Genomic DNA, 19,163 nt, shown 5'->3' with positions numbered 1-19,163 from the left:
AGAGGTGAGGGTGAAAGAGGTGAAAAGGCTAGGGAGAGATAGAGAGAAAGGTAGGGAAATGGTGTTAGTGAGGTTGGAGGATGAGGAGCAGAGAAGGGAGATATGGAGGAAGAAGAGTGGGCTGAGGGGGAGGAAGGAGAGAATATTGGATGATTGGATATGGAAGGAAAGGAGGATGAGGTGAAAATTGGAGGAGATTGCGAGAAAGGAGGAGAATGCGGGGAAAAGGATAAGATTGGGGTACGGGAGGATAATGATAGAGGACAGGTGGTGGAGATGGGAAGAGGAGAAGGAAAGGTTGGTAGATGAGGAGGGGAAGAGCAGAGGGGAGGATCAGGGGGAAAATTAGGGTGTAGGGTAGATGAGGAGAGGAACGGGAGGGAGAAGGAAGGGGGAGAGGAGGGAGAAGAGGAAGGGAGAGAAAGAGAGGAGGGGGGATGGAGAGCGGTGTTTTGGAATGTGGCGGGAGTGAGAAGGAAAGACGAGGATTTCTGGAGAGGTTTGAGAATATGGGATGTAGTAGTGTTATCAGAAACATGGGTAGACGAGAAGGGCTGGGAGAGGGTGAGGAGGAAATTGCCAAGAGAGTTAAAATGGGAGATACAAGTAGCGAAAAGAGATGGGAAGAGAGGAAGACCGAAGGGGGGGTATGTTGATGGGTATAAGGAGAGAGTGTCTAGAGAAAGGAAATAAGATAGAGGGGGGAACAGAGGGTATGATGGTGGGCAGGTTGAGATGCGAAGAAGAGAAATGGAGGGTGATAGGAGTATACGTGGGGGAGGACGTGGGAAAGATGACAGGGGAATTGGAGAAGTGGATCAGAAGGGAGGAGGGTGTGACAGGGAAGGGGGTAAGACAGGGATGCCCTCTGAGTCCAATGTTGTTTAATATCTTGATTGCGAACTTGGAGAAAGAAATGGAGAAAGTAAAATGGGGAGGAGTGATGCTAGGGGTGAATAGGGTGTACTCTTTAGCACATGCGGATGATTTGGTGTTGATTGCGGAGGAGGAGGAAGGGATGAGAAGTATGATGGATAGGCTGGAAAGATACATGGATAGAAAGGGGCTGGAGGTGAACATAGGAAAGACGAAAGTTATGAGATTTAGGAGAGGGAGAGAATAATGACGAAGATAAGCTGGAGGTGGAAGAGGAAGGAGGTGGAGGAGGTGAAAGAGTACAAGTATTTAGGGTATACGCTGCGGAAAAACGGTGGTCAGGAGACACAGGTGAGGGATAGAGTTAGGAGGGCGGCAGCGTTAATGGAACAGGTGGGGGATAGGAAAGAGAAGGTTTGGAGAGGATTGGGGGAGAAGGTTATGGCTTTTTGATAGGTTGATTTGGGCAGTGTTAGGGTATGGGGTGGAGATATGGGGATGGAAAGAGAGAGAGGGGATGGAGAGATTAGAAGAGAGACATCTAAGATGGGTTCTGGGAGTAGATGTCAGGACGCCGGGTTATATGGTGAGAGAAGAATTGCAGAGGGAGAAATTAAGGGTGAGAGCGGGAAGAAAAGCATGGGGCTTTGAGAAGAGGTTGAGGGAGGGAAAGGGAAGGGAGTTGGCAAGGAGATGCATGGAGGAGATGAGGAATAGGATTAAAATAGGAGAAGTGGACTCGAAGTGGGAAGAGGAAAGAGAGGGTTTTTTTAAGGATAGAGGGATAAGAGTGGAAGAAATGGAGGAGAAAGAGAAGAGGGCGGAGGATTGGTATAAGGGAATAGAAGATAGGGATAGAGAGGAACAGAGGAAAGAAAGAAGGGGAAAGATGGAGGAGGCGAAATTCAACAGATGGTACAAGGAGGTGAAGGGGGAAGGGATACCGAGGTATCTGAAAAAGGGATGGGGGGAGAGCAGATGGAGAAGGGTGGTTTAGATTAGGGAGCGAGATGAGGGAGAGTAAATACTGGGAAGAGGAGGAGAAAAGACGGTGCAGAATTTGCGGAGGGGAGACGGAGACATGGGAGCATGTGTGGGAGGGATGCAGGGAGTGGAAGATGGGAGGGGGAAGTTGGCAGGATAACGTAAGATGGGTTTTAGGAGAGGAGGGGAGGGAAAGGGATGGATGAGGGAAGTTGAAAGGGAGAGGGGTATAGGGGGGATGACAAAATGAAAAAGAATGAAAGAGGGGGAGAGAGAGAAAATGAATGGTAGAGGAGGAGAGAGAGTGATTCGAGGGGCTGGATTAGTTAAAAAGAAGGATGAAAGAAACAAGCAAGAGGAAGCGGAAGTCCAATGTTGGGAGATATGTGTGTGTACAAGGGGGGGGGGGTGCGAGCGTGGGGGAGCCAAGGAAGTTGCCCACGGTCGCAGACCCCCAGGAAATAGGTTAAGTTAAGATAAGTTAGGTTAAGCTAGTTGTAAGAATCATTATAAAAGTTGTAGAGTTAAAATCCCTAAGGGGAATCAAATAAATATTCTATCTATCTATCTATCTATCTATCTATTAATAATTTTTTGTTAATTATTTCTACTCATTAATAGTCTACATTTTTAGAAAAAAAGAAGAGTGATAAAAATAATAAAAAACAAAATTAAATACAATGAATTTAATACTTACCAATGCAAAGAAATTTTCTTACTTGGATCGTATTTGTTATTACATAAATAACATTTACGACCCATTTCGCTTATAATAAACTTCAGAAATCGATGATTAATAATCTCCGTCTGAGGTTATGCTGCTACGCTATAGTCGATATATATATATAATGTTATCTAATAGTACACCGAAAACGAAGTAGCACAGAACAAGTTTTATTTTCAACAATGACCAACATTGAGTTAGCAACTCTGTACGAAATACCTTACGGGCACATTCAATTCAATACGTTGTACGCTCCTAGATTGCAATATAATCGGAATGAACTTGCACTGACGGTAATCAAAAAAAAGCAAATTACTCTAAAGCTTGTAGGTAGTGGTGCATTTGGAAAGGTAAAAAGACTAATTTCTTCTTACTTAAATGTTTTCTTAAAGACTTTTGTTGAGTTTTTAATCATAAAATTTTAAAATAAAAACACATTTTTTAATTAAAATAATTTAAAAATCGAAACTTTAAATGAAAATTTTTTATAAGCAGTTAAATAATTTAAATTTATTTTTAACGTGCATTTTATCGACTTGTATTAACTATAAAATATGTTGCAGGTTTTTCAAGGAACTGTCAAGAATTTAGGAAGATCGGATACAATGCCAATCGCCATAAAGATGTTACGAAGTAATGCTTTCTCGCCACAGATAACGAAATTCTTGCGAGAGGCTAAGCTTATGGGCCATTTTCATCACAGACATCTTCTAAGATTGTTGGACACTTGTATAGACGGGGATTCACCATAGCTCATATTAGAATTAATAGAAGTTGACTTACTGAAATATTTGAGAGAAAGTTGGACATTGCCTCCGTTAGATTTGCACGCTTTGCGTCTGCAAGATTTACTCGCCATTTTGTGCATAGAGATTTCGCCTGTCGAAATTGCTTAATATCGTTGAGAAATCGTGAAAATCGCATTGTGAAAATCGGTGATTTTGGACTAGCAAAAGATATTTACAAGAGTTAATATTACCGCATGGTACATATAATTATGTAATAAATAAGAATAAATAAGAAATTATAATTATGAGTCTACAAAAGAAAATAAATCTTTGTTTTCTATTTATACATTTTAATAATACAATATTATAGAGTCGTTAGTGGATTAGAATGTAAAAAAATAAAATATTGTCTGTAGAAAAAAAAAGAAAAATTAATTAGGCTATATACATAATTTTTGTTTATAAATATTGTAGGGAATTATCGGGATTTAGGTAGTGAAATAAATTTTAACCCGAGAATTAATTTGATAGTACGTATAATTAAAATATATTCGATTCCCGTACAACGATAACATATATATAGGAAAACGGACGGATCGGAAAGACAAAACTATACTCGCTCGCTCGTCGACCGTTCCCATCGTCAGTCTTTCGTCTTCTGCCTTAAAAAGTGTTAAACGTCTTCGACCTCTCGTTCGGCAATAATACATTGAAGGTGATAAATACAAACAAAACATGAACAAAATACAAACTCGAAAAATAAACGTCGAACATAATTTCTAATTCCCTACATTGGCCGTCTTGCGCCTGCATTCGTCCCGAATGCTCTTCATCTTTCTTTTCCTCGTCTTCCTCGGAGACCTCGCCGTCATCGTCTTCATCTCTAAGCCAAGGTTTTATGAAGTCGGCTGCCAATGTTGTTTGCAGCGGTCCTTCATGCTCTCCGATTTTACGCAAAATATAACGATGATTGCGCAAAACTCGTATTACTTCATACGGGCCTAAAAATTTATGAGAAAATTTAAGGCCTGGAACCTGCTGTGTGCGTTTAATGGCGACGATATCTCCTTCATTATATCGAGTAGGTTCTTTCTTATTCTTGTTATATCTTGCTTTATTTTTGCGTTGAATCTTCTCAATATTTTCTTTAGCTTGTCATCGCAGCTCGTCTCGGTCATCACTGAATGAAGCAATAAGCTCTTCCTCGAGAATCTCTCTGATCCGCAGGTCATCACGGATGCGGAGATACACACCCAAGAGAACATGGAAGGGTGTCATTCTAATGCCTCTATGAAGCGTGGTATTAAGACATAACTGAGCGACATTCCAGATGTCTATACCATTCATAAGGCCTCGGAGCTGATAGTTTAGTTAGCAGCGGTATCAAGGTACGATTCAGGCGCTCAACCTGGCCGTTGGCTCTTGGAACTCCCGTCGTAGTCAGCTGATGTTCGATCCCCTCTGAGTCACAGTAGTCCCTGAATTCTCTCGACGTAATCGCGGAACCCCTATCAGAGACAATTCTCCTCGGATTATTGAAGGTAGACGATTGCTTCCTCAAGCGACTAACCTCGGCTGCGCTTGTGGATTTTGTCGCATATAACCACGTAAACTTCGAAAATGCGTCCACGACAGCGAAAATATGAACCTAACTCTTTTTCGTTGACGGTAAAGGGCCTAAATGGTCGACATGGAACGTATCTAGCGGTACTCTTCCCCTCGCAATCGAGTTCAGCAACCACTCCTGTTTATGGTGCTTCCGTTCAGCGAGAATGCAGGCTACGCAATTTCGTAGGATTTTCTCAGTCTTAGTGCGTAAGCCAGGTCCAATAGTCTCTCTTTATTAATGCCTCCGTCTTACTTGCTCCAAAATGTCCTTGCTCGTGAGCCTTCCTTATAATTTGCATCTGCATCGTCTTCGGAACGACTACTCGAATGTCGTCGTCTATTTCTTTGTATAAAATGCCACCTCGGGTTAGATGATTGGTTACTTTTCCACGTTCGGTTGTGTCAATGAGTTTTCGTAGTTCTTCATCCTCTCCCTGCGCTTTCCTCAGTCGCGCCGTTAATCCTTTCTCGCACTCGCTTATCATGAGACAAGATGGCAGAGGGTTTCGACTGAGAGCGTCGACGTGTACCATGCTTTGCCTGGGCGGTGCTCTATACTATAATTAAATTCTTCTAACAGCAATGCCCATCTAGCCACTTTTACGCACAGGTCTTTCTTTGACATAGTCAACGCGAACGCCTTACAGTCTGTCACCATTTTGAACGGTATGCCTAACAGGTAAACGCAAAATCGTTTAAGCGCTTTAATTATCGCGAGAACTTCGAGCTGGTAGTTCGAGTACTTCTCTTCCGCTGACGTTGTTTTGCCACTCGCATAATATACCGGATGTAGTCGCTGATCTTTAGCATTCCTCTGGAAGAGAACCGCTCCGTAGCCGTACCTGGATGCGTCGGTGTGCAGTTCAGTTTCTGCACCAACGCGATATAAATTCAAAATCGGTCGCTCGCTAAGTATAATCTTTAATTGGTTAAACGCGCTCTTTTCGATTGTACCAAAACAAAATTCGACGTTCGCTTTCAATAAATTCGACAACGGTCGAGCAATTGCGCTATATCTTGGAACAAATTTTCGAAAGTATCCGCTGAGACCAAGGAAGGCCTGCAGTTACTTTACATTCCGCGGCTCTGGAAAAGACATAATGGCTTTAGTTTTTTGCTCCAACAGTTGAATAGTTCCGTTCTCGATAATATGCCCTAAAAATTCGACTTTTTTTTGCAAAAAATTATATTTTTTCCAATTGATCAATAGTCCGGCTCGATTTGCCATTGTCAGAACGGTCTCAAGGTTTTTTAACCCGTCATCTTCATTTTTAGAAAAAACAATTAAATCGTCCATATAAGTCAATACAATTTTTTCTCGAATTAGATCTCTAAACGTCGCGTTAATGAATCTCTGAAATACCGATGGCGAATTACACAAGCCAAAGGGTACTCGTAAAAATTCAAACTGGCCGTCGGGAACAATAAACGACGTGTATTTCACGCTTGATTCATCCATATGCACATGGAAGAATCCATTTTTTAAGTCAAGTGTACTAAAAAATTTTGCATTTTGCAATTAATCGAGTTGGTTCTCGATCAATGGCAATACATATCGATCCTTTATTATTTTTTTATTAAGCAATCTATAATCTACGCAAAGTCTGTGAGTGCCGTCTTTTTTTTTAACGAGCACAACAGGGCTTGCAAAATCGGATATAGAAGGTCACACAATACCCTGCTCTGGTCACTCGTCTATCTGAGCATTAACAATATTTTTCTCCGCCTGTGACAACCGTCTCGCTCTTTGGTACACGGGTTCGTCGTCCTTTAAAATAATCGTCATCTTAATGTCGGAATCGAGAATTCTATTTGGTCAGTAATTTTCTATCAACGTCGTGACGACCTGCTTATGTTCATTTTGTATGTGAGATACATCTATCGCGTTTGTTTCGCATACGTCAATCGAAAGTACATCAAAACTGTCTCCGTCGGCTACTGATTTACAACTCGGACTAATCGTAATGGCACCCTGCTTAACAGTCATCTCTACCGTATCTAAGAAATTGGTACCAATTAATAATTTTTGCCGCGACACCATGTCAGAAACGACTCGTATGAGAATCGGATATGAATTTTCGTCGATCGTAATTTGCAAATTCCTCCAAAGCGGTTATTTCGTTAGATCCTATCCCTGAAAAACGCGTCTTAGTTGCTCGAAAATTAGGAGATCCTATTTTTATGTACTCATCCGCACACATTAACGAAATGTCGCTGCCCGTATCGATGAGCGTTTCGATTTTCACGTTATTGATCTTAACAGCTTTCATATATTTTCTACGCGAGGAATGCTCTATCACGCACGAACTCTTGGGCGCATTATTTTTTTGTGTACATTTTACCACTATGTGTCCGAATTCTCCGCACTTAAAACATTTAGTGCCCAGACTTTTCGATGGACAATCGACACTAACATGATCGCGCACGCCACAGTTAAAGCAACGCTTGACGTTCGGCCACGCTTTCCTTTTCTCGCTGTTATTATTATTATTACTGTCTCTCTCACTCCAATTAGTCGCGCTACCTCGCTCACCTGTTGTTGTGCCATTCCTTTTGTCTGCTTAATTCGAAATTGGATGTCGGCGTAATGTCACTGCTTCAAACGCTTTTAACAACGATTCTATGCTTGTAAAACGTTGGATATATGCTTGGTTATGTAACACATCGTCGGCTATCCCTTCTATCACATGGTCTATCATTTCGTCAGCATCGATTGGTACACGGTTGCCCATGATCACTTTTTCGTGTACGTACTCGTGAAACGTCTCCTCTCTCCTCCAAGCACGCGCCTCGAATTTTTTACGGATCGTCATTTTGCTCTGCTTATGCCCAAACATTGCCCTCAACTCGAGAATCAGGATGTCAAAGGTCACAGAAATAAATTCAGATTTCGAGTGAAACCATTCGAGAGCTTTTTTCTTTAGTTTCATTCCGATCAAAATCTTCATATGGTCGTCATCTAATTTATATGTTGCCCTTAAAAGTTCTAGCTGTCGCTGCCACGTATCAAAATTGCTAGAGTTACCGTCAAAATCCGCCAGTAAGTGTCCGCGATCGTTGTTAAATTTAACCGCGGGTATAGCGAAGTGGACACACTACTATTGCTTCTCGCAATTGTCTCTTCCTGATGCTTTTGATTCACAGGATTTACGTTCCGGCTTACACGCAACAAATCATTCTCTTGACGAAGAAGTTCAAGCTCACGATTAGCGATCTCTTTCTCACGCTTGTAAAGTTCGATTTCCAGCTGGTATAGAGCATGAAAATTTTCTCTAGGGTCATCGCAGCGGGCACTATCCGTATTCTCCTCAATTATCCACTCGCCTAACGGATCCGCTTCCTCCAAACGGGCAATAAGCTCGAGATCTGTCCCAGCAGTCTATAGCTCTCTAAACGCTCCTTAAGTTCTGTTGCTTTAATTTTGCGAGGATTCGACATGATCGTCCCCGGAAGATTCGCCGCAGAAATTCACTCGTCGTCGACACATACGCAACGTATCTTCGAACTGATAAAGTATGTGCAACTGCCGTTTGCTTGGCACACACACAATTTCTCGACACTTTGTCTAAAATCTCGCACGCACACTTGATAGTCTAACAACAGAGTCACTAATTAGTATTTAACGTTACTCTTCTTTCTTAAAAACTTCAATCTCTCACAACGTCTTTTTCAAACGATCTACTCTGACACGATTCGATCCGCTCCTATCCGCTCCTATCCTGGACGAGCCCCCAAATTGTGTAGGGAATTATCAGGATTTAGGTAGTGAAATAAATTTTAACCCGAGAATTAATTTGATAGTACGTATAATTAATAAAATATATTCAATTCCCGTACAACGATAACATATATATAGGAAAACGGACGGATCGGAAAGATCCGTCCGAGAGACAAAACTATACTCGCTCGCTCGTCGACCGTTCCCGTCGTCAGTCTTTCGTCTTCTACTTCAAAAAGCGTTAAACGTCCTCGACCTCTCGTTCGGCAATAATATATTGAAGGTGATAAATACAAACAAAACATGAACAAAATATAAATTCGAAAAATAATCGTCGAACATAATTTCTAATTCCCTACAATATATGGATAATTTCAGCAAAAAATTTACTGGGCTAAAATTGTTTTTTTTTTTTTAGAAAAGAGAGGGTTTGCTTCCTCTTCGCTGGATGGCACCAGAATCTTTGATGGACGGAATATTTACTTCACAAAGTGATGTTTGGGCATTTGGAGTTCTAATATGGGAAATTATGTCATTGGGGGAGCAACCATATCCTGCCAAAAATAATGACCAAGTATTAGAATATGTGCGTTCAGGAGGTAAATTATCAAAACCTCTCAATTGTCCACCGACATTATACGAGTTAATGCAACATTGTTGGAATGTGGCAAACGATAGATCAAACTTCGTGTTTTGTCTCAACAATATTGTATTTCTGAGAAATAGCACAGAAGATGCAACACTTGGTAGATATTATCAAACGTGTAGAGGTGAATTAAATCGTAATTCTTTTATGTGTTTATCAATGCATAGTGTAATAAGTGTTTGTGAATTGATATAATGTGAATTATAAATATTGCAAAATATGGGAAATAGTGTTTTTACTTTCGTTCATTTTTTATAATATAAATATACATGTATGTAAATATGTCACATATATGTGTATGCAGTTTTCGGTTATGCTTCCGCATTTTCTTCATTTTAATTTTAATTTTAAATTATTTTTAAATTCAATTTTTATATAATTTTAATCACTTTACAAAAACAAGGCATTTTTGCAACTTATTAGTATTGCATATTTTTAGAATTTCATCAAAATTAAAGGATAATATATTAAAGTCTTATTTAAAATTTTTATTTTAATTTAAAAAAAGGAAGATAAAGTAATATGTTCAAATAGTATTCTATATTTTATTGTTATGTAACAAGAAATACATTTTTAAGTTATATTTTATTTGTTTTTTTTAATTTATAAACCCTCAGGTTTTAATGATTCACTCTTTATAATAAGATTATATATAGTTAATTGAATGCGAATTGCTTGTTTAGTAGGTTAGAAAGAATAGTTCTAATTTACTTTTTTCATTAGAGTGAGAGAGAAACTTTGTGAAGTAAGAGAGTTAGATAAATATCTGAAAGGGGTGGTGTTACAAGAGCGAGGTATGATCATAAATTTATATAAAAAACTAATAAGTTTGTTTTAAGAGAAACGTATTACTATTTTGCCACAAGTTTATATAAGAAAATTATAAATTATAAGATAAACGTCATAATAATATAAGAAATGCTTTATAAAAATAACATTTATACTTTATATGTTTAGTTATATTATTAATAAAATATTATAACTGTTAAAAGAGTAAAATAAATTAATCAATTATATTTATATTACACGTGCATGTACAGTGACACATTACGCGGGTGTTTTCCGTGCGGAAAGTAGCCAATTAAACACGCAACACACTTCAAGCTCTTTACCGCACGCTACAAGCTCTTTATTGCACGCTTCAAACTTTTTACCGCACGCTTGAAACTTTTTACTGCACGCTTCAAGCTCTTTACCGCACGCTACAAGCTTTTACTGCACGCTACAATCGCTACAATCCCTTGGACCCTCCTCGCGACACTTTACTCCCTTGACTACCTTCCGCCCCCCCTCTTTCACTTCTTATGCACTTGTAATATAAAATAGTGTGTGTAAAACGTGCGGATTATCGATTGTCCATTCGTGGGCAATCGACAATTTCCCGCACTTGTTACACAATATACTATTACTTAATTAAAATACAAATTAAAGAATCTAACACTAATTACAGCAATAATTATAATATTAATTTATAATAAATTTCACAATCTAATATCACAAGTTATAACAAAGTATAATTAACAATTTTACATTAAATATTAAATTACCTCTTACACATCAAACTTTTGTAAAAGTAAAACTTTAACTATCTTGATACTTTTTTAATTAACTAGAAATGTATAAATAATATAAATTATAATACATTCATGTACAAATCTGAATATATCAATGGTTTTATATATCGTTATAAGAAAAGAGGTCAACTGTAGAGACCTAATAAAACGTTCATTTTGTTATTCTCAAGCTACATAAAAGATCTCTACATTTCCGATAATGAAACACCAGCAAGACGAGTTAAAATATTCATATAATTCAAATATTTTGAATGAAGTTTACCTTAAAATATTCTATAACTGTAATTTATAATTATAATAATAAATAATATATTATCCGCTTCTTATTATTTAATCATGTTTTTATTTAAATATTTTGACAAATTATTAAAGATTGATTATGTGTGCATTATTGTTCTTGATATAATATACTATAAAATATACTCATTATTTTGCATTAAGTTGAATTAAGTTAAATTAAGGAAAATACACTGATTATTTATTTAGCAACAGTTATATAATGATCATAAAAATCGTTATAGTCGATTATGAGAAAGAGTCTTAAAAAGTACCATACATGTGTTTATCAGTGTTTAGCAGAAAATCAATGGAATAATTTATTTATATTAAATATTTATATTAAAAAATTCTCATTTTTATAGTTAAATTTTATACCATCTCAAGTAAGTTTAATTTAATATTATATAAAATAGGTTATTAAATATGTAACGTAAAATTACATCCAAAAGTACTCTCAATTTACATACATACTGGCACGAACTCAACATGTACATGTTTCTGCAACATACAGATCAGTAAGTTGGGTTGCCTATCTGACGATCAGCAAGAGCATGCTTTACCAACCTCGCATAATCGAAAAATAATAAAATCAGAGGATCGATCATGTAATTTTTTCTTTGTGAAAAATGAAAAAATTACGTAATTGATACCTTAAATGCAAATCCGGTAGAGAATGAGGAAACTGAAATCGGCTTTTAACATACAGTATAATTGTAATATTTAATAATATAAATAAAATAACATAGATAACACATTTAAAATAAATAATAACACAATTAAAATATAATAACACAATTAATACAATTAGAATATAATAAGACAGATAAAATAAGAAATAAAATATAATAAATTTAACAAACAAAAAACCTTTTTTTGATGCTTATATGTTCAATGCAGAGCATAATCTACATTGCATAGAAGAAACATTCATGGCAATGGAATATGTGGCTCAAAATTATAGGGAATTATATCATTCAAATTTCTACAGAGAAATGTGAATTCACATTATCAATTCAAATTTTCTTCTCCATCGGTTTGACTAGCTACTTAAAAATATGCTACTAGCAAATAGGTTGTAAATGATGTTCCAACAGGATAGACATCCTGCTCACACTTTTTTTTGTAAGAATCATCAAAAATTTTTATGTAAGAATTCAATCAAAAATTTCGCATGCGGCTTCTTGCGACACAAAGTATATAAGATTTTGCCACAAGATCCAGAAGATTTAAAAAATAGAATTCGCAACGCGTGTGCGGAAATCATTCCTTCGATGATTATGAGTGAAGAAAAATTTTATGCGGAGGAATGCTTTATGTTTAGAAGAAAATAGAGGTTACATTGAACATATTATAAGCATAAAAAAAAGGTTTTTTGTTTGTTGTAAATTTATTATATTTTATTTCTTATTTTATATGTGTTATTATATTTTAATTGTGTTATCTACACGGATAAAATTTTATATTAAAAATTACTATGGTATATAGTAACTATGGACCATTAAGAACATTTCAAGTTAAAATGCTGTGTAAAACTGTAAAAAGTGACGTAATTTACGTAAAAATTACATTAATTACATCAATTTTTACAGTTTTACATAGCATTTTAACTTGGAATGTTCTTAATGGTTAACAGTTACTACATACCATAGTTATTTTTAATATAAAATTTTCTCTGTGTATGTTATTTTATTCATATTATTAAATATTACAATCATATGTTAAAAGCCGATTTCAGTTCTCTCATTCCTTACCGGATTTGCATTTAAAGTATCAACTACGTAATTTTTTTACTTTTCACAAAGAAAAAATTACATGATCGATTTTCTGATTTTATTATTTTTCGATTATGCGAGGTTGGTAAAGCATGCCCCTGCTGATCGTCAGATAGGCAACCCAATTTACTGATCTGTATGTTGCAGAAACACCCTGTACAAAGAATCTATCAAGAGGCGTGAAGAAACATTAACTCGATTAGTGTATCTGAATCGTTGAGAAGATCGTATAAAATATTGATAGCTACTGATCGTTAGTCAAGAATTACGTTAAACGCGAGAAAGTACAAACATTGAATACAAGAAGAGAAAATTATTATGTTAAAAAAGTTAAAAACATTATGTGTTTTATTAAAAGTTAAGTATTAATACTAACAAGAGTGACCATCGCGATTTTGTCGGAAAATCTGGAGGATGACGTAATTCCGGCAAGTTTTCAGAAAAGTATTTTCATGTACTCTAATCTAATTTCATATCGATAAAAGATTTTTTCACAAAGAAAATAAAATGTTATACATTGCAAATAGATCACTTATTTATATAACTGTATTTAATTAAGAGTTTTAAAGATATAAAAAAAAACATAAATAAAATTTTTTTTAAAATTTTGTGTCAAACATTTAAAAATCCATGTTATATAATACAAAATTAAACTTATTTAAAAGTGTTTAAACGGCATAACATGAAAATTTTTTAATATAAATATTTAATATATTTAATATAAATTAATTATTTCATGTTAAACACTGATAAACATATATGTGACACATTTTTTATACACAATTTGTTTATAATTTCTGAAATGTTTTTATTTTCCTACATCTATATTTATTAAGTTTTATATAAAACTTACAGTAAATTTTGTTTATTTAATAATATTTTAATGTAAAATATCAAAATCATTGAGTTAAAATAAATTGTACTTGTGCGTAGCAAAACAGTTACTAAATTCAAAGAAGATTAGTGGAACTTCAAATATGACCTTCAATTAGGATCAATAAATAAATCAATATACGCAAAAGCTGTCACTCGTTATACCCATTTATATCTTATTTTTTATTTATTCTAATTTCTTATTTTTTTATTAAAGATAATGTGAAATATTATATAATATTTATTCTTAATGGTCCATAGTTACTACATACCATAGTAATTTTTAATATAAAATTTTATCCGTGTAGATAACACAATTAAAATATAATAACACATATAAAATAAGAAATAAAATATAATAAATTTACAACAAACAAAAAACCTTTTTTTTTATGCTTATTTTGCAATATACAATTTGTTCAATGCAAAATATGTTGAATACATAATAATGCGAATGCAAATAATCGACTGATCGATATAAGTTAAGTAAAATAGTCCGCGGTTTTAAAAGTAGATCATTTACAAACTTTACATGATTTCTAACACATTTCTAAACTGAAAGTTACTTCAAATTGTTAATAGTAGATATTTATTCGCATGTTCATTAATTTTATTATTTAGAATTTTGCTTTTTCATTATTTCATTGATTTATATTTATCTGCAAAATATTAGGGGGACCGGAAAGTAATGTCGTTTCTGCGCATGTCAATATTTGATTGTCATTTGTCAGCTCATTGTGTATTTCAAAGTCGTGCCAAAGACATTTTAAGATTATAGTGACTTGTTTACTTGTAAATAATTAAATCTTAAAATTTTTTTGCAATTTGGGGTGAAATGGCCAGCCAAATACCAAAAGAGGTACATATCCGGCATTGTATGCTTTTTGAGTTTCACAAGGGTAGTAACGCAACAGTTGCTACCAAAAACATTTGCGATGTTTATCCAAGTGCATTAGACGTTCGTAAATGCCAAAGGTGATTTTCTAAGTTCAGATCCGGTAATTTTACGTAAACAAAGTAGATTTTTTTTTAAAATTTTATTTTATATTTTTATCGATCCGGCATTGGAAATTTGCACACTAGATGGCAAAAGGTTGTTGATAACGAGGATGATTACATCATTGATTAAAAATAAAAACTTGTTAAAAATTTATTTGTTTGAATTTAATGTAAGAAAACGACATTACTTTCCGGTCCCCCTAATATATTATCCAATCGCTCATGTATTTATCAAACTATTTCACGACCTCTTACAAACTATACAATGTTTATTTTTTTTCAACAGGATATATCAACCTTTGAAATCCTTCATGTTGTCAAATGTTTTTTTTTACAACATAACTGTGTTAAATGAATGAAGTCGATAAGAGTTTATTTGCAGACGTGCCTACAATCTTAAAATTTACTGATAAATTAAAACAGAAAGTATATAAAATGTTATTAAAATAAAATAAAATAATTAAAAAGTTATGAAATAATTTAACTTTCCAAATTCAAGGAAATTAAATTAAAATAATAATTATAAATCTAAAGAAATATCTAAGAATAAAAAAATGTAAATAAAAATTATAGTGTTGAGAGGAGAAAAAATTAAGTTAATCTCATTATTTTGCTAGCTACGTGGTTTTTAAGCAGTCATAAATCTGACATTTTTAAATTCTTAATCAATAATCAATAAAATTTCGATAAACGATAAGCGCACTGTAACCGTTGAAAGATTTTTGTTTATTATAACACGTTTGTTTTCTTTGAAAAACTTTTATTTTATAATAGGACTTTTTTTTACTTTTACTTAATCATAGTAATTTTGTGTTTTCCTATATTTTAAAAACAAAAAACACTATTTTTAAATCATTTAATTGTTTTAAAAATCACTCAACTGGCTATTGATTAATATCCATCAATTTCTAATTTATGTTCCTTTTTTTCATTTAGAAAAAAATGTTTGAAATCTTCAATTATTTGTCACAAGATATATTATTTCTTTATTGAATTATTTCATTTTAATTTTTTCAATTATTGAAATAAAAATTTTTATATATACTTATGATATACTATGTAAGATTTTAAAATCTCTAGAAAGATTTAATTATATGTATATTGTACTCTCGATTCTTTGATATAATTATACAAAATTAAAAATCTGCAGACATACTTCCAAGGAAGCCAACATTTCCCAGGGTATGGATTTCGGCAACAGATTATTAGAGAAAGATAACATTTCTGTGACATTTAGGTAAAAATTTTAAATTCTTAACTTGTTATATATACATATATACATAAAAGGATAATTTTGTGTGTTACTAAATCTGTCAGAAATATACTAAAAATAACAAGATTAAAATATCTTTTTTCCTTTACAGATGGGACAAACCTAAATTTATAAACGGAAAGATACAAATATACAGGATTCAGTATTGGTTCATGGAGAATCTGAAGCCGATTACACGTGTCGTCGATATGTCACCTACACAAATATTGCAATACAAAGCGTATAAATTGAAACCTGATACAATGTACTACTTTAAAGTACAAGCGCATAATGAAGCTGGTGTCGGTCACTACACTAATTTCATCAATGTATCCACCACGCATGAGAAGCCGGTATCTTTATTATTGATGACCACAAGCGATGATATATTGAAAGTATTGGATGTGGATTTGCAGAGCTTTTCGCCTAAAAATTAAAAAAAAACATTGTTTAACATAGTAGATAGATCAATAGAAATGGTTTACTCAGAACAGGAATGTAAGCTTTATTGGATACATGATATTGGAAATATGTCGGAGCTAATGACATGTGATTTTAATCTATACTCTTTCGCAATAGAAAGTAATTGTACAAAAATAACTAATCTCAAAGGTCTTGCACACAGTTTCTGCATCGATTAGGTGGCAAGAAATCTTTATTGGATAGAATATATTGAAAGTACTAGTAATTCTGGGATTGAAAGGAGTAGTAATTTTATGAAGCTAGACTTAGCATTGTGGCAAACTGGAATAGTCAAATATGATAATATTCTACAGAGAAATTGGCATATTAGATTATTAAATATACTGCCGTCTACAGGGTACATTAAATTTCTTATATTAAAAAAAATAACTTTTTTTAAATTAACAATACGTTTGCGACGCCTGACTAAATAAATTATTTTACACTCAGTGATTAATTTTATTATGTATTATATTTACTAATATTAGTGTGTTCTTGCGACTAAAGAAAGATCACAGAAGACAAGTGTGTCTACAGGTAGTACACTGACACATTGTAAACGTATTTAAAATTTGTTTTATAATTTTTTTAATAACTTATAATTTTTATTGAAAATCATAAGTTATGGAATCATAAATTGACATTAAAATACAAAAATTTGAAATAATATAGTTTCTGTGCATGTGCGTGACATATGGTTACAATAATATTTTATAATTAGAGAATAATATGCTTTTTTCAAATATCTTTATTGGAGAGAATTTACATCTGTCGAAATAATTAGATTTCAATGGAAAAAATATAAAACCATTTTTGTAAAACAATTGTATGTTTCTGCTCGTACAAAATAATATTAAAAACTACAATCTTCAGGCAGGTTGATTACACGAATATTGACAAGCCGCTAATATATTGGATATACAGACTGAAAAGTGCTAAACGTACTATTAAATTAATCGCAATGGACATGTATGGTTGTAACTGCAACTTGATTTTAGAGGTTGAGAAGAATAAAATGGATTTTATATCTTTAATGATTGACAAAATCAACCTTCACTTGTACACTCCCTATCAGCAAATAATTTATATTTAAAAAAAAAAGTATGCACTTCTCGAAAGCAAAGAAAACGCATTAAAATATGTTCAAAAAGTAAATATTTTTGAACCCCTTCATTTTGTGAAGCCAGCTTTTAGTAATTGTTTACAATCATATCCCCCGACAAAATGTTTAGTACCTGACATAAAAGAATTTCAATCCAAAGTTATTAATTTTTTGGAAGAAGTGACGATAACAACCAACAGCATCGTTTTAAACATCCCGGAGACAGTTCCCATTGACGGATGTAAAAAACATAACTTACCTATCACTAGATATATCATCTCTGTAAGCTATCAGGTATGTTTGAACAATAAACTTGACAATATCGACAAATTCTACGTGACAACATTCGAACGACATTATGAAATACAAAATTTAATTCCGCTCACAACGTACACATTGAAATTTGCATTAAGCAATTTCTATGTCGACAAGTTATCGATGAACTTGCAATTCGGAGAGGATATAATACTAAAAACTGCACCTATCAAGTTCAACGCACCTGAAAATGTAACGGTCCAAGTACTAACGCCTACTCTGACGATAGTCTATTAGATGCCATCCGAGAACGTAAACTGCGTAGCAGTGAATTATGAAGTGCATTGGCTACCAAGCTCTTTTACAAATGGCACACAAAAAGAAATTACTCTAGATGAATACGACATACTCAATAAATTTGAACGTACGGCAGATGGCAAATTTTTTATGACAAGTCATCCGCTGATTTCAGGACAGGAATACAGGGTATCTGTGTGAATGTATCCAGTTAATTTCAGAAATTTATTCAATGACAGTCCAAAAAAAATATCTATATGTATCCGAAATCGAATAATATGACTCTCAGTGGTTCCAATACAAATAGTATAAATCTCTTGTGAAATCTTAGCGATAATATAACCCATTACACACTGAAGTACAAACAAGTTGGAACGCAAATATGGCAAATTGCAAATAATACTGAAACATATAATTATACAATAATAAAATACTGTATAGAAAATTTGCTGCCAAAAACTGTATATAAATTTTATTTGATCCTGAGATATTGCAATTTTGAGGAAGAAATTGAATGGCCGCTTGATGGAGAATTTAGTTTTAAAACGCGTGGTAAAGTAAATGAATTTATTATGATATAATGTATTTACTTTCTAGAAATATTTTAATAAATTTTTTAAATATTAAATTAAATATTAAAGTTCTAAGTAAAAGTATACATATAAAACGAAGAATTTTAAATTGTATTTTTTGTGTGTAATAAAGGTGATGTTCCAAATGCTCCTGAAATGCCTACTTTAAAGAAATTTCAAAATTTTACGTACCAATTATATTGGGAACCTGTGCAAACTCAAGATTCAGAAGTGATTTTGTATCGATTGCAAGGTTTAATTGTCAAATATAATTACAAGGAAAGCAATCAGACTGATAAAGACAAAGATTGGAATTTATATTATAACGGAATGGAAAATTACTGGATAATTACAAGAGACCTGAATCAGACATATCAATTTCGCGTGCGGGCTCAAAACGTTTACGGCTTTGGAAACTGGAGTAAATCAAGCAAAGTTATTG

The 19,163-nt window shown here is 33.7% G+C and overlaps 1 long non-coding RNA gene across 3 annotated transcripts in view; it reads left to right on the top strand.

Moving 5' to 3' along the window:
- The window catches only part of LOC140670217 (uncharacterized), a 40,285-nt gene extending 21,592 nt beyond the window's left edge, over positions 1-18,693 (top strand). For 2 of the 3 annotated variants that reach the window (XR_012047491.1, XR_012047493.1), the window contains 4 exons: positions 3,148-3,569; positions 9,057-9,408; positions 15,932-16,018; positions 16,146-18,693. This is a non-coding gene — a long non-coding RNA (uncharacterized lncRNA). The remainder of the gene's footprint in view (positions 1-3,147; positions 3,570-9,056; positions 9,409-15,931; positions 16,019-16,145) is intronic. The other variant, XR_012047492.1, reaches the window with a different exon arrangement.
- The last annotated feature ends 470 nt before the right edge of the window (positions 18,694-19,163 follow it).

Source organism: Anoplolepis gracilipes, chromosome 10 (assembly GCF_047496725.1).
Source record: "Anoplolepis gracilipes chromosome 10, ASM4749672v1, whole genome shotgun sequence".
Classification (NCBI taxonomy): Eukaryota; Metazoa; Arthropoda; class Insecta; order Hymenoptera; family Formicidae; genus Anoplolepis; species Anoplolepis gracilipes.
This window is presented reverse-complemented; position numbering and strand designations above follow the sequence as displayed.